Source organism: Chinchilla lanigera, unplaced genomic scaffold (assembly GCF_000276665.1).
Source record: "Chinchilla lanigera isolate Chin_1 unplaced genomic scaffold, ChiLan1.0 scaffold00030, whole genome shotgun sequence".
Lineage (NCBI taxonomy): Eukaryota > Metazoa > Chordata > Mammalia > Rodentia > Chinchillidae > Chinchilla > Chinchilla lanigera.
In genome coordinates this window covers 6,341,703-6,358,607 of record NW_004955431.1, presented here as the reverse complement: position 1 = coordinate 6,358,607, position 16,905 = coordinate 6,341,703, and the positions used below count along the sequence as shown (strand labels likewise).

The window sequence follows — 16,905 nt, the reverse complement described above, 5'->3', positions numbered from 1 at the left end:
AATAGAAGCAGTTCACAAAACATGTGACTTCCTGGGGCTGGGGATTTAGCTCAGAGGCACAGTGCCTGCCTGGCAAGCACAAGGTCATGAGTTCGATTCCCGGTACCAGAGAAAAACCAAAAAAAAAAAAAAAAAAGTGACTTCCTCTCACAGTATATGACAGTTCTGATGAAGAGCAGAGGAAATGGACGGCTGATTAATTCAGGTTTGTGCTTTGCTGGAAAGTGACAGAAGACAGTATAGGAAAGGAAGGTTAAGGTATGCAGGAGAGATGGGTGGAAGGATTCAGCCTTGTGGCACTCAGGCTGAGAGGGGAGGCTGCACAGTTAGGTGTAAGGCATCTGAGCAAGTGCAGGGGTAAAGGGGCCACATACCCAACTCAGGTGAAGAATGGTGATGCCAGGAGGAAGACACAAAAAGATCCTGTTGTTACAGAGAGTGAAATGAGTGTCCAGACCACAATTTGTGAGACAGCCTACAAATGAATTAGAAACAAAGGTAAAGTCAGCTGAATGCATTTTATTTCATCATTAAATTTTGAGAGGCAAGAGTCAGGTTCCAAGTAAGTGTCATCAGAGCCATCATTTTCAGGAGACCTTGGAAACTGATCAAAGATGATTTAAAAATTCCAAATTCCTCCAGGTAGCAGATTGCTTTCTCTGACTCACTTCATTTTTTTTCTAAAATAAGGAGGAGGAAAACTTAAAATTAGCCACCTTTTCATAATGCTTTTGCTGAAACCAATTAGTAATTATTTTTAACATAAGCAGTTGGTGTGAGAGTAGTGATAATAAATTTACAATATAAACTTAGCATCCTTAATGAGATTGTCATTCCTGTGTGGAAGCAAGACTGTCACCAGCTTCCCCCTGTATGACAGAGATGCGGGCAGTTTAAAAACTCTTAAGAAATGCTCCCTGAAATTATAATATATGGGGGTTATATATCTGAAGAGTAAAAACATGTACAGTTTTTAAAGGCTTTCCATTTAAAAAATAGCAATTTTTATCCTAATAGTTAAAGCATGAGTATTTTAAAATCCTGTCAATATGAGGGAATGACTTCTTTACAATAAAATATTGACATAGACAGAAACTCCCTGATTCCTGATAATAAATGTACCTTTTTGTACTAAAGCAGTCTAATATTAGACATTTCCCTTCTAAATGCCCATATTTGCATTCAGAGTGAGACTTTCTTTTCATTTCTCACTTAATCAACATTAGCACCTAACCTCCCTCTTTCAGTTTGATATTCAGCTCGAGTCTGACCTAATTCTGTGTAGGCAACAAGTTCACTCACTCTTTGGTCAAAAGCAGTTAAGAATAAGAAGAAAGATGTAGGACGGGAGAAAGATACCAAGTCTTTCTTGTGTTGAACTGCAGTAGGGCATCAAACTAATAAATTTAGATATAGTTATCCCTTGGTATCAGCAGGAGATTGGTTTCAGGAACCTCATAGATTCCAAAATCCACAGAAGCTCAAGTCTCTGATACAAAATAGTATTTGTATTTAAATTATGCACTTTCTCCTATATCTTTTACATCACCTCTAGCTGGTTTATAGTGCCTACCACAATGTAAATGCTATGTAAAAACTTGCATTGTTTAGGGATTAGAGACAAGGAAAAACAGTCTGTTCATGTTCAATACAGATCAGTTTCTCCCCAAATATTTTCCATTTGCAATTAATTGAATCTGTAGTTGTGGAGCCCACAAATACAAAGTACTGCCTGTGTTTTTAAAACACACCGTGCATTATTCGAAGAGTCACCTAAGTTCAAACAGACTTGTGATTGGGTTTAACTAAATTCTGCTCCATCTCTTTCCCCAGCTATGCAGAAAACCTTCTTCTGCAGCCCCTGGAGTGGGTGCTCCCTACCCTCTGTACGTCTGTGTGGTGCTAGAAGGAATGCCTCGTGTTGCCTGTGAAGGCTGGGGTAATTTCAGCCACAGTTGCTGTTGTAGACTTTTTATTTCTACTGCCCTGCTTCCACCTGTGTGCCACACGGTAAAGCTCCTACCGTGTTGCAGTAAGCAAGAGACTGTCCTGAGGGTCCATCTTCCCTGGACAGTATCTTCTCCTCTCTGCTTGGTGATGGAATGTCTTCTAACTGGCCATCATCACCACGTCAGAGCATTAGGAGTTAAATTTTCTGTAATTCAGCTCAACCTGGGGAAAACAGAGTTTAGCCTTTTTTTTTCTACTTTGTAATTTTTCTTTTGGTTTAGAACTCCATTCCCCATGTGAGCTCAAAGCATAATGTTGTTTTGCTACAGACTGTGAGTTGCTTACCTGAAGACTCTTCTCCCCTGTTTCTAACTAAAATGTTCCAGTTTTTCCCAAGCATAAAACACCCAGGCAAAATTATGCTTCCCATATTTTCTCTTGGCCAGTTATGGTCCTATAACTACATGAGCAAGTAAGGTATAATTTCAAGAATTGTGGGAAACTCTGAGAATAGCCTTTTCAGTAAGATAATTCAATTTATAGTGTACTTTTTTACCCTCTCTTCTTTACTCGTTTGCTACCTAAAACATTGGTGCTGTCATATCAGTAATTTACTTCATGCTTAAATTCTATACATTACTTTCTATTTTAGTTTTTGCACCTATATCCTTCAGTGAAAATATATCAAAAGCAACTCCAAATCAGGGGACTCCTTTTTCATGTAATAATGTGTGTGTGTGTGTGTGTGTGTGTGTGTGTGTACATGTGTGTGGTGTGTACAAACATATACTTTGGGGATAGAGATTAATTCAAAAAAGTAATAGAAGAAACAACCATTGATGTAAAGAAGTATGTGTTGAAGATAAAGTTACTTTGCAGGAATAATAGAATATATATAAGGCACAAATTCAGACACATTACAGATTTACAGATATATTGAGAGATGCTTCAATCTAATTTCTTTTACTAAATCATCACTTTTCTTTGTCTTCTGCTCAAATGGAATTTCAGTGGGCAGAAAGGGTGAGGCAAGGCAATCACTTCCCCTTTAGAACTGTGAAGAATTTCAGTGCCTTTCTCCTACTGTCTTCATAGAGACGGCCTATAATTGTTAATTGTGATATGTCAACTTGATATGTAAAGACCATCTGGTTGATTAATAAAGTTCTGAGTATGTCTCTGAATAATTGACATGTTGGCCAGCAAACTGAGTGGAGAGGACCCAACCTGGATGCAGCTGACACCAACCAATAGGCTTGCAGCCTGGGTGAGGTCAAAAGGGAAATGAGGAAGAAGTGTTCCCTTTATGGAGGAGCTCTGGTTCTTGGCCATGGCCTTGAGATGTCAGCCTTCAGGTTCTTCTGCCTTCCAGCATAGACTCTTCAGCCTTCCAGCACTGACTGGCACCAGTTCCTCTACAGAGAGCTCTCAGGACTTCAGCCTTTGTCTGCTACTCAATCCTTTGGTCCAGTATACAGGTGGTAGTTTTGGATTCTTGTATCTCTGCTTCCTCAGGTGACCATTGACCTTTCCTCTTCGATCCTTAAGCCTACCTAATAAATCCCTTTGTATAATTATACTTATATTTTATATTGATCCTGTTCCTATAGAGAACCTTAACTAATGCAAGGCCCCTTAGTAACCAGGAACTAGCAAAATTGGTGCCAGACAAAAGATTGTCCTCTCTTCTATCCCTGACAAGCTCATCTCCCACTTAATAATGACAACTGTACAAGTTATTGAGATGACGTCTTAAGATATAAAAGAAATCATCTGAGGATTCATTAAATGCAAATTCTTTTTAAACACCAAGTTTCTTAAAAACATCAGCATGTGCATAACTACCTTTGTAATGTTTCTATAACGTGCATCAATCAAAAACCATATACTGGTAAAATCTGATTTGCCATACAAATGTTAATCCTGCTAGTAGTTCATACAGTAATATTTCCAGGGATGTGGGATCTAATAGAAAGTGTCTCAAAATAATGACAGCACACAAAGAATGGTATTTGTAAGAAATATAATTTATCTCACACATAATGAAATTACAAATTTCCTTTTCAGTCGTTTGACACAGGGATCAGTCCTACTGTAAGTCACGTATCATGCTAATGATCATTTGAAATGATTTACTTGGAAAGTGGAGGCTCTGAAACAAAATTCTGAACAGGGTTCACTGTATCATAATATGCATGCAAGCACAGTGAAGATGTCAAATACCAACCAGAGTCTGACTTTTCTCCTGCACTGTAGCTTGTGACTGAGAAATGGTTTTTCCTTGCATCTGAGTGGGTTTGCAGCGATCCAGTCCTGGGTATAGGAAAGTGGGTGGCAGTGATGGGAACCACGCAGACCTGGCCCAGGGAAACATTTTGTGATCCTCAAAGGCCCTCATTCTCATCCTCTGACTAGAAGTGAGGGAGCTGAGGCAGGACATAGCATCACAAAGCCGGGTCCTTGAAACACTGTGTAGCCAGTTTGCCAAGGATTCACCTTAGACTAGTCTTTCAGGAAAAACTAAACTTTGAGCCAGCTGTGGTGGTACATGCATGTAATCCCAGCACTTTGGGTGGCTGAAGCAGAAATACTATAAATTTGAGCCCCGGCCAGGGAACTTAGCAACTTAGCCAGACTCTCTCTCAAAATAAAAAATAAATTAGGACTGGGGAGGTAGTTCGGTGTAACGATTCTAGTTTAAACTCCAATTCAGCAAAAAAACAAAACACAAACAAACTTTGGGCTGTGCCAGTGAAATGTGGGATTTCATCGTCCGTGCAGTGAGCTCACAGCAGGCCCGAGGGTGTGGGGCAGTCTCTTACTCCATACGTGCAGGGTTGCAGTTTCCTCCACTGACAGTCATTCACAAGAAGGCTCTTTTCTTAACTTCTCTGCTGCTTCACTCTTCACATTTTCTCCCTAATATTTTCCCAGTAATGTTGCCTTTGATTCCTCAATCCAACAAAATTGATTCCTGGTTTTCTTCCTAGAGAGGTAACTGCTAACAGCTGCCTTCAGGAGTAAAAGAAGTGGGAGAACGTGGGGGATAAAGGACCCTTTTTTCTATCTTCACTTCAATACCCCAGAACTACCTGCGTCACACTCTATCTGCCAATGCTGTGCTGAGGTCAGAAGAAAGGCAATTTTTCAAAAATGGCTTCTGGACTCTTTCTGGAAAGGACAGAGCCAGGAGCTTACTACATAAAGGGCCCCAAATACAGAGGAAACTAAATCTTGCAGTGTGCATAAAAAAGTGATAATTGACCCACAACCTCAAGAGGTCTCACCTGCAACTTTCTCTGTCTCTTTCTGTCTCTATTTCTCCCACGATCCCCACCTTGATGCTCCCTGAGTTTGTGCCACTAAATACTTAGCATTTCCCTTCTTCCTAAGAAAATCAACCACCCTGTGAACAGCAGCAGACTCCTTTGTGTAATATCCATGGAATTTAGGTCACGGTGATATTCTAGTTCCACTTCTTTAATAGGCAACTTGCTTCAAAGACATCCCCTCGTCTAACTGCTTTTTGTATGTGTTCCTGATGAGTTCAGGATTCGGAACAGGCTGAGTCCATTTCCCTTACCGACCCACTTCACCTTGGTGGTCTAGACTGCCACCTGGAAACTGCACCTTTGGGACTGAACCTGGGTTGGTGTATGAGGACCATCCCCAAGAGGTGGTGAGATCCATGAAAGAGAAGCAGACAAAGCTGAGAGTCCATAGAGTGCAGTTTATCAGAGCTTGCTGACAGAAGCACGGTCTGGGCACCAGGAAGAGCACCTGGATCCCTAAAGTCCAGGCCAGAAGTAAGGGCATATAGGCAGGTTAGGACAGAAAAGACTTCATATTAGCTGGAAACTACCTGGTTTATCTTAAGCTACTAGCAAAGAGCTAGACACATCCATACAACTCTAGTGGGTTTGGCTATTACAGATTGCTGGGAAACTGCCGGAAAAACAGCCAGTTTTACTTTAGAGCAGTCATGGTGCTTGTGACTCAAGATGACTGTAGCCATGTCAAGCTGAATCTGCACAGCTATGGATTTTTAGAAGAATTTGGCACAGACAGCGAGAGGTCTTTGTTCTTGTGGCTATTATTTCACAGCTAGAACAACATTGTGCTTACATTGCTTCTGTGTGGCTCCTGCCTCCAACCCTTAACTGCTGTGCAATTTTAGGAGCAGCACTTAACCTCTCTGTGCTTCAATTTCCTCTTCTGAAAAATGGGGTTGAAATGATAGCAACTTCATAGTGTAATGTGAGGGCAACTTGAAATGAACATAAACTTAATGCAGTTTTGTATTATTAGCCCTCAAATATATTAGCTAACTGGATAACAATTATTAAAAGAAGATGGCATTGCCCACTAAAATTAGGTGGTGAAAGTTGTACTGAGGACCAGCCCCCTGGAAAAGGACCTGACAGGACAAGAGTCCAGAAGTTACATCCCTTCTCTGATGATGAGTGGCTGGGGGCATGGGCATGATTGAATGAAGCAGTACAAATGCAGGTGCATAGAGGGTCCAGGTAGACAGTGGAAGTGAAGGAGGAAGGTTAAATGTGAAGCACTGGGGATTGTTGAGGAGCGTGGCAAAGTGTCCTGTGAAAACACAGCGGCCATTAAATTTCAATAGTGGTGTCATGCTGGTCTATGCAGTCAGCATTGCCAGAGTTGAAGGTTTTTAAAAGGAATCCAAAAGCGTGGATGTGCCTATGAAATTTCCTAGTGTGACAACCACCGAATCATACGAAACACGGGTAAAGGTCAGATCTGACATGAGGGCACCAGAAGTCATAATACATATTACCTTCTAGAGACAAGTTACTCCAAAAATGCAAGGACATCCTATGATCCGGATTTTCAAAGAAAACTCTACTCTTAGGCACCTTTTCTTATCATACATGCAAATTTTCTGACACATGCATGGCTCTATTTTTAGTTTAGAAAAATACAGCTTTGATACCCATAATTACTGTTTTGGATCTCCTTAAAATTAGTAATAGTAATCCCCAAGTTCAAGAGTTAAAGAAGTGGGCTTAACTATTAAAGAGACCAAAGCAGGTTGAGCTAGGTAACATGCTGATTTTAGAGAAGAAATGTTGGAACTTCTTTCAGTGAGTTCCAATGTCAGTACACATTTTCTTTTATTTTATTTGATTATGCTTCTCACAATTTAAATGCTTTGACTCTTTTATTAACAAATTCTATTTGAATCATCCTTAAGAGGTCTAAACCATGGTGAGGGCACCACATGATCATTAGATAATTATTATTCCTTTTTAAAAGTTTTGGTCCAACATTAGCAAAACTGGCCTAAAAGTCTTCCAGTCCACTAACCAAGGGATGGCCTGACTAATTTCCTTAAGACATATGTGCTCCCTACATAGGTGCTCACCTGCCCCGAGAGACAGCACACAGTTGGCTGTGGTGTTAGAACTTAGCAAATAGCAAAGTGAGTAGCAGGGAGAGATGCTGCCTGAGGAAGACTTCTTTCCCACTTAGGTTCCCACCCCTAATTTATTCGGAGGTCCAGGGCATTTAAGGTGTGCTGCATTTTCACGTGGGATGGGAACACTATCTGATGAACAGAAAGTAGGAAGGTCCTTGTCAGTTTGGGCTGGAGCATACAGAGAATAATAATGACACTGCCTCTGCTGGTGTCAAATATAAGTGTGTTCAATAGCCCTATGGTTCACTATGGCCTGTAGGAAACAGCAACAACAACTAAAAATACCCTGTCAATTCACCCAAGTCGGATAATTATACTGACTGCTAAACACACAGGCACAGAGCTCTGGAAACCTTTTAGGGGGTCCTTTATCATGCTCTGCCTTTTCCAGAGTGAGACTAATTTGCTTCTGTTTCAGCCGGCCCCAGCAAAGAGAGCGGGCTAAAAGAGAAATGAGAATGAATTGTCCGCGTTATTGAAAAGATTCATGATTAGTCACACTCACTCGCAGGCAACAGCTTTGCCAGACACCACACGGCTCATTAGCAGACCTAAGACCTGGCGCATCTCCCACAGCTGAGCAACAGCTCTGGCTCAGCAGGCCCTCGGGAACCCACGGGGCCCTCTGTTCTCCCACACCCTGCAGTGAGAAAGGCCAGTTTGGGCAAGCCTGGGTGTAGTTGGCTCCCTGGGTATAAAGTGAATCTGTTTTATGCTCTGTGCTGCTTAAAATATAATTATTCAGATGCTCAGCTGGTGTGGAAATCAAGAAAACATCTCTCTCTGGGATGCTGAAATAGTTACCTGGCTGGGGCCACCACCGTCTCCCAAGTTCCTTAGGCGGACCCAGGAACTAGGCATGGCATGGCTTGTCAGCCTCACTTCGCTCTTCTCCATTTCTCTTCCTTGTCTAACACCAGGAGTTATTCATTGCATGCAGGGATGATCCAGCAGTTATGACTTAAATTACAATGATGGCCAGTGAAGGACTCAGGGCATTAATGACCAACCCAATTCATTTTCAGGAAGCAGGGTGGGCTGTAGGAATCTTTTTCTATTTCAATTCCCACAATGATCAGGACATAACAATGAAGCTGAGAGGTGAAAAGACTTACCCCAAAACTGTAAAACAAGGAAAAGGAGCCAGATCACTACTTTTCTTCTCAATTTCATTACATATGTTGGTGCTACCTCCCGTATAAAATGCCATTTCTAGTTGGGATGGCAAACTAGTTCCCACTTCATCAAAATATCACTCTCAGAATCATAGCTCCATAGAACTCAGTTAAAACTAACCAAAGAAAACCTAACTTCTGTTAGAATGGTCTGCACTCTCCACAGGGGATTTGAAAGCAAAGAATATGAGGCTAGGACAGTGTACATGGTCACAGCAGGTGCCACCGTGGTGAATCTCATTCCATACCCAAGAGTGATGGGTAGCTGTGGTGGATTCTGGGAGAACAGGAATTTAGAGACTTGATTGCTTAACTCTGGGGACCCTCATGTCAAAGTCACTATGGAGCCAGATTCCAGTGCTCGTAACATCTGGTGTGCACTGATACGGACGTGAGCTTTGGTTCTGGGGTTGCCTAAAAAACACTCAGCTGTGAAAAGCATCATTAACAATGACCCAAAGCGCTCTTCCATCAGGCTGGAGACACTTCTGCCTGGCCTTTGTCAGTGTCACAGTGAGAGCCCAGGCAAGTGTGACTGGCTTTGGGGATATTCCAGTGGGTTTCTAGCATTTTCAAAACTCTCTGCAATGCTGCTAGACAGTGTTACATCTAAAGAAGGCATGTGGAAGACCCAGAGATGTTTGTGAAGGGTGCATCTTGATGAACCCTCAGCCCCGTGCCATGAGGGGCAGGCTCATCTCACAGAGCATCAGAGGAAGAGTAAGTAGCCCCAAGGAAATGTGACTGGTATGGGAGGTGACTTGGGGGGTGATTGGAGAGAAGGGGATGACCACTGCCTCATTCCTTACACACGTTCATGGGTGCACCCAAGAGCTGGACATGACCATGGCTTGTGTCTATGTTCCTGAGTAAGGAGAGACAGAGCCTAAAGTTAAAGAAAGCCTCACCTGGCCACGAAAAGAATTTACTTATGAATTGCCAGGTCTCCTAAACCATCCCCTAGCCCACAGAGGCTGGACTGGTCAGCCAGACTGTTCGTGACATGGTGCCCAGCTCCCGCCATCTGACTTGTGTACACCCCAAATATGTGCCAGCCTGCTTCTGCAAGTGTCTCGGGTGTATGGACACCAGGAAAATCACCTTCCCCTCCTACTTCAGCCTTGCAGTCAACCCTCAGTCTCCATGGGTTCCTTATCCAGCATTCAACCAACTACAGCTTGAAAATATTTCGGGGAAAAAAATCACATCTCCTCTAAATATATGCAGACCTTTTCTTGTCATTATTCCTGACACAGTACCACTTCTTACACAGCATTTACATTCTCATAGGTATTCAGTCATCAAGAGATGCTCTGAAATACAGGGGGCATGTAGATAGGTTATGCGCAGATACCACACTGTTTTATACAAGGGCTTGAGCACCTCAGACTTTAGCGTCTTCAATCCAGTCCCTCAGCACACCAAAACTTCCAAAAGGGAAGTGATACTAACAACTGACAGTTTCTCCCAGGGACCATTTTAAGTGCTAACATGTTTTGACTCTATTATCCCTCCGCAGAATCTCTCGAGGGAACATTTTCCTCATTTATACTTGAAAATTAGGTAATTCACCATAGTCACATGGCCCGGATGTGAAAGAGCTAGGATTCGAACCCAGGGTTCCATGTGTTCAACCCCTATGTTAGTTAAGAAATAATCATATGGCTCTGTGTACAAAGGTTTCCCATTTCCAAAGGGCTCCTGAGAGTTCAGAAGTCTGCCTCTCTCTTCATGCGTAAGAACAATCAGTGAAACAAAGACAGGCCTCTCAAGGAGAAGATGATTTGAGAAAATAAAGCCATGGGGAAGTTTGGCCATGGGGCCGAAGAAGGGCTTTGTGATCCTCAGACCTGATCCAGATCCTATTCTATCACTTACCAGCTCATTTTTCTCATGAATGAGATGGAGGTAACTTGACCCTTCGTTTCCAAGATTCCTGAAAGGTTAAGAAGAGCTGTTCCAGCAAAAAACATCACTGAATAGCTGCTGGCCAACAGAAATGCCAGATAAATGCTGGTTCTGGTTATTATTAAATAGGGAGAAGTAACTAGGAGTTAGGGGAAGATAACTTAAAGAGAGATTTAAAGTCTACATTATCGTCCTAATTGTCAAATTTGTCATGCAGGCTTATGAGCCAAAAGCAAGAAGTTTCTCTTTAAACCATTTGGAAAATAGCTACTTTTCCTCTGTTAGCTGCTGTCACTGCTCCTGCGTTGTCTCATAGCCCAAGATTTGGTAAATAATTCATAGCTATCACGTAACAGCTAAGCACAGCTTCTGCCCACCTCCGCTCTGAGCTTGGGGCAGATCTACCCACATTATCTGCGGGTTGCTCTCGGAAAGGTGCCCCGGGCAATCATAGCCAGAGAGTCACTCATCGCCTGAGTGCTCGGAAGCCAGCACAGCTCTGCCCTGTCGCCTCTAATCATCCTCCTCCTCACCGCGACTGCTCCTCACTACTTGGCAACGTGTTGGCGGGTCACTGGCTGCGAGCCTGCACTCCTCACGCAGGTCCTGTCACTAAAATAACCACACTTTTCTGGAGGTGAAGAGTAATTGAATTAAATTGGGCAGCATTTGATCCTGACCATACAAATTGCCTGATCCAATTGAGGCGAGGTCACAGGCAGGGATGAGCAGAGTGGTCAGACAGATGTCCTTTTGTTGTCATGTTCCTATGCAGGCCCTCGCTCAGGAGACCCCGCCTCCATTTAGAAATTCTGGAGGGAGATGAGAGGGAAGGAGAGCCCGGGGGACAGAGAGCCAAGCTGGGTAATACTGCGGTCTAGACCTATGGACACCAGTTGTTTCAACAGGAGCAGATGGAAGCACAGGCAATGGGGGACACCTGTAAAACACAGGGTTAAAAACATACTGTGGTGAGGAAGGGGCAGGAATCAGGGATGAAAGGTAAAGCTGGTAAAGAATTTTGCTCTGGTAACATCTCAAACTGTTCATGGTTTAAAGTCACATGTCTTTTTGTTTTGTTTTTTTGTTTTGTTTTGTTTTTGTTTCTTTGTCTTTTTGAGACAGGGTCTCGCTGTGCAGTGCAGGCTGGGTTGAGCTCACTTTGTAGCCCGGGCTGGTCTCAAACTCACAACGATCCTCCTGCCTCAGCCTCCCGAGTGCTAGGATTACAGGCGTGCACCACAGTGCCCAGCCACATGTCTTTTTGGGAAACAGGTAGCCCAGTGTTTTTATCACGAGTAATGTGAATTATACGAGTATGTTGCTTATTTACCTGAAAGTAGATAAGAAACATAGGTATCTACCTTTCTTTCTGCAGATGAGATTAAATATAGACATTCACACTTAAATTTATTGACAGGATACATAAAGGGACACAAGGAAGAAAAATGGTAAGAAATTTCAGGAATAAGCCTTCAAAAATCTCTTTCTCTGTCATCCCTGTCATCACTGTTCCTTCACTGGACCCTGGCTTCATCACACATCTTTCAGACATGAAACTGAGTGACTTGTGCGGTCATTTGACCTTGTCCCTCTATACTTCTGTTTCATAATCCTGTAAAACCAACATGGAAACCCAAGATGTTAGAATGTGGGGGCACCTGGCAACTCAGCTCTGCTTGGAAAATAGCCGAGTTTGCCTCCCATCCTCAGAAAGGCATGACTTTGCTCCCCTCTTTCGGGAAGATGCCCTTGCTAGATGGCCCTCAGTGAGTAATGAAATTGCCTAGCTGGGAGGAGTATCTCACTATAACTAGTCACTCAGGGTCTGCCAGGAATCGAAAAAAGAGGGTTGGGATTTTGAGAATCATAAACAGCAGCTAGGCACAAGAAGTCAATAGGGTAAAAATTATTGTCCTATTAAGACACTCAGAGTAAATAGTTTCTGACTGTGTCTATTCTCATATTATTGCTGCAGAAGGTGGTAGTAGGAGGATTTCCCCTTGGTTTATATTCAGAAGCTTCCATTTCTGTGCAAGGATAAGAATCTGTGGGCTGAGAGAGAAAGGAAGTCCTAAACACCCAATAAATTCTAAATTATAAGTTATGACACATTAATGACTCCCCAGATGGGGAAAGTTTCCATTAGGATATATGATTCAGCCCAGGAAGAAAGCCTAGTGTCCTCAGCAGATGCCAAATTCGTCTCCAACCCAAGACTCCTCTAGGGTCAAACCAACTCTTCCAGGGAAAGGTCCTCCCAAAAGAGATGATGAGACACCATTACAGTATGGACAGAGAAAAGGAAATTAGGACATGCTGAACTGTATAGAACCAGCATAAGAGTTTAAGGTAAAACTCAAGTGAAATTGAGGACTAGAGAGACACTAACAGCATTCTGGTTAATGTCTTTCATCTACAACTTTGCTACATTTGTACAGACTTCACACTTGCATACTCCCATTCTTGGAAGAGGTGGTTTTTTACATGTGTGGTCGTTGCTTATTCCTTACCATCCTATACACTGTTAAACTAAATGAAAGAAAAGTTGAATCTTAGTGTGAGATCAAGTAGTTAATGTGACGTGGGCAAGGACTCCTCACAGTGCAAACTGGCGTCACATAATCAAATCTCTAAGCTGACTGTAGAATTCTGCTGTTGCTTTCACAGTTTCCTCGCTGGCTGTCTTCCTGCCTGTTTCTTATTTGTGCTGGTGCTTCTCGTGGGCTTCTCTGCTTACTCCACATACGCTACCTTCAGGGGTTTCTGAGTAGCTGCAGAGACCTTCATCACCATACACACACTCTGCAAACGCCTCACTCCTCGCCTCTGTGTCAGCACTCTCTCCTAAGCTTCAGTTCATTCAGCATTGACAGAATGAACTGTAACCATGTGACAGGCCCTAACCAGGCCAGGTGGGAACCAGACACAGGGAAATAAATAAAACATGGTGTCCACTGTCAAAGCTTCTATGTACCATTGTATCCGACTGCCTACTGACTTTTTACTCTAACTTATAGTAACAATAATAGCAATAATAATTTTTAAAGATCTGATACCATTGTGGAAAATCTATCAACCTACTTTAAGTGTTTTCTGGCTCTCTGGACACACTGGCACGACTTTCTGTGATGATGTCAGTGCTAGTGTTCCTCCAAGATGGATGTGGTGACTTAAATTCCACTGTAATAGTATTAATAGAGATATTAATAATAGTGTTAATAGAGTATTAATAGATACCTTTAGCAGATAATTAAAAACTTCACCCTCATAAATGGGATTAATAACCTTGTAAAAGAGGTGGAGGGAACGAGCTAGGTCCTTTCTGTATTTCTGCCTTCTGCCGTATGGAGGCGCAACATTTATCCCTCCAGAAGACACAATGACAAGGCACCATTTTGAAAGCAGAGAAGGAGCCTTCACCAGACACTATACCTGCTGGTGCCTTGCCTTCTTAGACTTCCTAGCCTCAGAGCCATGAGAAATAATTGTCTGTTGCTTATAAAGTACTTAACCTCAGGTATTTGTTACAGCAGCACAAAAGGACTCAGACGCCCTTTTCACCCAAGAGAGCCTTAAGTGTGTAACCTAAATACGTGTCTCCACTACAGCTAACAGCCAGGCAGTACCAAGTGGGAAGGAACCAGGGTCACCCCCCAACATGTAAGGAAATATCTTAGTACTTATTTTAAGATTATGAAGCTGCTTGTTTGACTTTTATATCTATAAAAATAAGTGGAAGATGTTGAAGATAATAATTTTAATTTGAAGTAAGAATGTCTCCCAGCTTCTCTTTTAATTGTTTTTTTTGTTTTGTTTTTTTGTTTTTTTTGGCTTTTCTCCGGTACCAGGAACCGAACTCACGACCTTGCGCTTGCCAGGCAGGCGCTTTTGCCGCTGAGCTAAATCCCCAGCCCCCCAGCTTCTCTTTTAATCTTCCACATCAGTTAGAAGCACACTGATTTTGCAAACTTAATTCTTTTGGAGAAAAAAAAAAAAGCTACCTTTTACAACTCATTCTCCCAAGGAATCAGTATATTCTCAATAGTACATAATTAGAAATACATACATATGTATATTATGGTTCTTGAGTTTCCCATTCATGAAGCTAAACTGTTGTGTGCTAATGTCTGTTTATAATTCTCATTGATTTGATTTTGTTACTGTTATAAATTTGAACTTACAAATTAAATGTCCCCCACCAAAATGTCACCTTTGTTCATATTTAGTGCTAAAGAAGATGGAAAACCGGAAAACATACCTAACAATTTAGCTGCACAGGCCCTTCCTGTACTGGCCCTGGCTGCCTCTTGAGCCTCTATCCACTCACCCCCACTCATGACATATACACCCTAGATCCCAACATAACACACCACCTCCTCTCCCTCCATCCACTGTGTGCTCCACTCAAATGCCATTGCTTCTCTTCACTTTCCACACATATGTCATCTCTAGCACTCCATCCCAGCATCTCCAAGGATGTGATTGTGTTCCCAGGGAACTGCTCCTCCACCACTTCCCACGTTGCTGTGATTTTTTGTTGACATGTCTGAGCTCCTACATGAGAAAGGCTGTGTCTTATTTATGTTTGTTTACTTAGTGGTTGCCCATTGCTAAGCATATAATATGTGCTAAAATACTTGTGTGCCACATGAACGAATGAAGCAATGAGCAAATAAATAACAACCAGAATTCAATCTTTAACATATCTGAGCCTTAAACTTCTACAGTGTTCATGTCTGACGCAGAAGGTCTACTAAGCTGCACTATTTGTATGAATTGCCTCACTTAACCCTGCAAGCCAGTTCCGTGAGGTAGGTGACATCACTATCATGGTAACTTTTCAGGTGGAAAAAAAAATGAAACAATGAGCTGACGTACCTTGAGCAAGTACCCACACCTAGTGAAAAGCAAAATGACCCTGGGATCCTAAGCTCTACCCTCAAGATGCACTTTACCACTTTCACAGAGAGATCTGTACACAGTGACATTTCCCTGACCACCCAAAGTCACAGACACCATCTTTTGCGAGCATTTGTGGGGAATTTTTGAGACAGGGTCTCTTTTGTAGTTCAGGTTAGCCTTTAACTTACTATGTAGCCCAGGCTGCCCTTGAACTTGTGGCTGTCCTCCTGCTTCAGCCTCCTGAGATCTTTGGAATTTTTAAGAACATTTTTCTTGATACTTAATGGTCCCAGGGTGCAGTAAAATTTTGTAACTGATTCCAATTTTGCCTTATGCCATTGCCTGACTAGAAAGGCTTATTGCTCATTGTGCTAATCTTTGGAAAGGACAGGAAGCGTACTAGAAGAAATGTGAGATTTGATATCATAGAATCTTGATCATGAATACTGACTATGCCAGCTGATTGCCTTTCTCCAAATTGACTTAACACCTTTGATATGAATCACTTACACAAGTATGCCATTGGTTGTTATTTGAATAAAATAAATACATAAGGAACACCTGGTCTGTTCACTGTCTTTTCTAACTATTTGATTCTGATATGTTGTGAGGTTCAAAAGCTGTGCTGATGGTAATTATGCTGAAGGTAAGCATACCCAAAGTTCTGATATGGCAATATTTGAGTAAAACACACAAGTTTTAGGTCGCATCTTCTCCAAGTAGTTGCTTTGGCAGAACTGAGGTTTGTCCATGTCTTCCTGATATTTATCTGTCTTCTAGATAGTTGAAATTCATTTCCCAGTAAGTGAGGGGGTATGGCAGTCTTCTTCGTTCTTCACCTGGTTTACTGTTTGGTGGTAGTACACCACAAGTCCCTATTCCTGTGCTTTCACGGAGGTATCAGAGGAGGACCTGGTTTTAGGGCCCAATCTCCAATTTTCAATCTCTTCCTTTGCTTTTGGTGTAAATTATCTCTCACATTTCTAGGTAATAACAAATATTGTTTATCAGCTTTTATGGTCATTTAGAATGACCTGGAGCTTTGCCAAAGTCAAACTAAGTGCATTTCATTAGACCACTTTTCATGGGAAGGATTTTCTTACACAAAATTATCTACAATTAAAAATGTAGAGAGTTTTTCCCAGTGTGGTGCAGCTTTTTAAAAGATAGAAACAAAACCTTTATCGAAAGAGCAATTTATAATGCCAGTAATTTTCTACCTCTGTCCTGCTATTATTAAGGATAGCTGTGTTTTAAAAGAACTTTTAGCTCCTGTCTCGGCTTAGGCTGTTGTGCTCACATAATGGTCTGTCTCTACCTTCTGCCCATTGCCATGGAAGTCATTATGCCATACTCTCTGAAGGTCAATTTGCTACAGAATTACAGAGGGAGCAATTGGGTTCCAAATGAAAAACAGTCCCTACCTGGAGTGTAGGGGGATACAGAGAGCACTGTTTTATGTGGCAGGGTGATGTGAACACAAGTTTTGAGGTAAGACATCATCAAGATAAGGCCAAA

General features: G+C 42.1%; 1 long non-coding RNA gene across 1 annotated transcript in view; it reads right to left on the bottom strand.

The window, feature by feature from the left end:
* Window positions 1-379: 379 nt before the first annotated feature.
* Window positions 380-16,905, bottom strand: part of LOC102014931 — a 48,749-nt gene continuing 32,223 nt past the window's right edge. Inside the window, exon 5 of the long non-coding RNA XR_001234635.1 lies at window positions 380-475. This is a non-coding gene — a long non-coding RNA (uncharacterized LOC102014931). The remainder of the gene's footprint in view (window positions 476-16,905) is intronic.